The sequence below is a fragment of the Morone saxatilis genome, unplaced genomic scaffold, assembly GCF_004916995.1.
Source record: "Morone saxatilis isolate NCDOM2014 unplaced genomic scaffold, NCSU_SB_2.0 Contig3, whole genome shotgun sequence".
NCBI lineage: Eukaryota > Metazoa > Chordata > Actinopteri > Moronidae > Morone > Morone saxatilis.
The window spans coordinates 2,203,487-2,206,222 of NW_023339873.1; the positions used below are offsets into that span (position 1 = coordinate 2,203,487).

Below are 2,736 nucleotides of genomic sequence, written 5' to 3' on the forward strand. Positions count from 1 at the left end.
TAGATATATATATATATAGATATATATATAGATATATATATATATAGATATATATATATATAGATATATATATAGATATATATATAGATAGATATATATATATAGATAGATATATATAGATATATTTTTCTAATAAAGTTTATTAAAAAATGTACTTACAAACATACTTTTGCTTCCATGGAACATAAAGTTTATCAATTGATGATTATTTATATCAACCAATAATTTATTGACTGTAATGTAATTATCCCAATAAAATAATATAAATGTCTCCTTATCGGATGATCATTTCTTCATCATCCCTAGTTTAAAGAACAGGAAATGGTTAATGCTATGTGTGATGAGGGATGTGATTTGAGCGAACAGATGGACTGACACCCTCTCTGCAGTCGCCACCTCTAGGATAGCATAGGGTTAGTCAGATGTACTCTCATCCCCTCCAGTGTTTCTGCTCCAAATTGAATTCAACCTTTTATTGCTGTAATGGTTAGAGCATCAGTTTGTGCTGGAAAGCTGCGAGCGTACAGAGATAGTGGAGCTCTGCAGTTTGAAAACCTGAGAACAACCTGAATAATCTTTTAATAATCTAGCAGTAAACGTACAATTCATCTCGCTGTCTCTGGTTGGAAAACAATACTCACCTGTCTCTCTGTTGTCCCTATCACTTAATCCGCTCCCTCACAGACAACCGTGTGCCCAGCTCCCAGCATCCTTTGCTGCACAGCGATCCTAACCAGTTCCTCTCTGTAATCATGTTGATTGGCACCCACAGCAGTGCCTTTGATTAACGCTACAAATCCTCATTAGTGATGCAGGAGTCGCACATTCAAAACGCAAACATTCAAATTCAATAGTGAGTGGAACGCGACCCCCCCACCCCCACTACACACACACACACACACAGACAGCCACCCCACCAATTACTCCAATCTGAATGTTGGTGTGGGACTCAACTTAGAAGTGGCTTTAATGAACCGCTAAAAATAGATTTCATTTTTGGTTGGCGTGGAGGGATTAATTTGCTCCAGAGAGCGGTGAGAAAGAGTCTAGATCAGAACGTCCTTGAGAAACGTCCACACCTACAGGTTTATGAAAATGCTTGCGGGGCGAAATCGAACTGCTTATAGATTATTGTGTCTGCTCTTTGCTCCGTTATCGATTCTTCACTAAGAAGCTTTATCGCGGACGTGAAATCTGTTTGGCAACTTTTGAGTCATCGGCTGACGGATTGAAGGATTCTGACCACAATTTTTGAAAGCATCCACTAGATGTTTGATTGTGAAATGATCCAGTTTCTCCCTGCAGCACATTCCTTTATATGTTATCTGGGGCTGTACACTATAGTAATAATGACATCAAATTAGCCTTTCAAAAGCAGAGTTAGTTGATTTCTTCCCTTCTGTTGTTGCCTTGAGAAGCACCTAGTGGCTATCCAATTCCCTCCGCTCGCCTAATTTACAGAGCAGACTTTGTGCAGAATATTCATTAGCAGCCATAAATATCTTCTTTCTGAATATTCATGACTGCAGGGAAAACACAAGGAAAAAAAGACAAGACAAAACATGGCAGACGGAGGTATAAGTCTATTTTTCTCTGGAACAAGAGAGCCTCAGTACTCCCTGCATGATTTGCCCCGCTGCATAATCTACATGTGAGAGTCATTAGTGAGGGATGTTGCATCAAAATGTATTTCCTTAAAGTAAAATAACTGTCAATAAACGGGGATGGTGCGTAATATATGGGACACCTCAGACAGTCCAAGTAAAGAGCATTACCTATAGTAATACTGTATTATACTGTATGACACTGCAGTCATTAAGATAAGTAAATTTTGATTGATTTTATGACCAAAAATAGGACCAGGAAAGGTCTCACAGAGCTCATGTAGATCAGAGAACCATTTCCTGATTAGTATAAATAAAGATTAAATAAACTACATCTAGTGTCACATAACTAGGGCAGTACATTAGGGTTATTTTCCTTATTCATTAATCCAGTGATTTATTTTCTAGTGATTTATTTATCTTTTGTCTGTAAAACATCAGAATATAAATGAAACATTTCCCAGGGCCTAACGGTGATGTCTTCAGATTGCTTCTTTTTGTCCGTTCAACAATCAGAACCTTAAATATATTATATTTTCAGTAAAATGAGACAGAATAGGAGCAAATCCTCACATCTGATGAAATGAAACAAACCCATGTGAGACTTTTTGCCCAGAAAATTACCGAAAAACTCATTTATTGCTAAATCATTTTCTATTTTAATCAACTGGAAGAAAAACAATAACTTGCATTTTGCTGTACAGGAGAAATGACTTGGACGTTTAGACCTAATTAAGACCCCAACATTGAAAGCAGTGACTTCTGACCCCCCCCCAAGTTGAAACCTCACTGACTGCCAAGAAAGTGGTTCAGAGCAGTTTGCTAGCTTAGCTCAACAGCATGATCTTGCCTTGTAATTTGGGAACACTGTGAACCAATCATTGTTAGACATTTTTATCTGAATTTGATCAAATAGTTGTGTTGTGTTAGGTTACTCTTACAGAACATCCATGATTCATTGTTTCAGGAAGAAAGACTGGTTGTATTTTTAAAGAATCTAGTAAGATTTATAAACAATCGATTGGTTGATGGGATGGGTTATTTCCAGGCTAGCTGTTTGGTGCTAATCAATTTGACACAACACTGCCAGGAAACTGAATTCCTGCACTTTGACCATTTCTTTTTCACACGT

The 2,736-nt window shown here is 37.4% G+C and overlaps 1 protein-coding gene across 1 annotated transcript in view; it reads right to left on the bottom strand.

The window, feature by feature from the left end:
- Positions 1–2,736, bottom strand: part of LOC118336872 (E3 ubiquitin-protein ligase TRIM21-like) — a 100,757-nt gene that overhangs the window by 97,109 nt on the left and 912 nt on the right. The gene's annotated exons all lie outside the window — the stretch shown is intronic.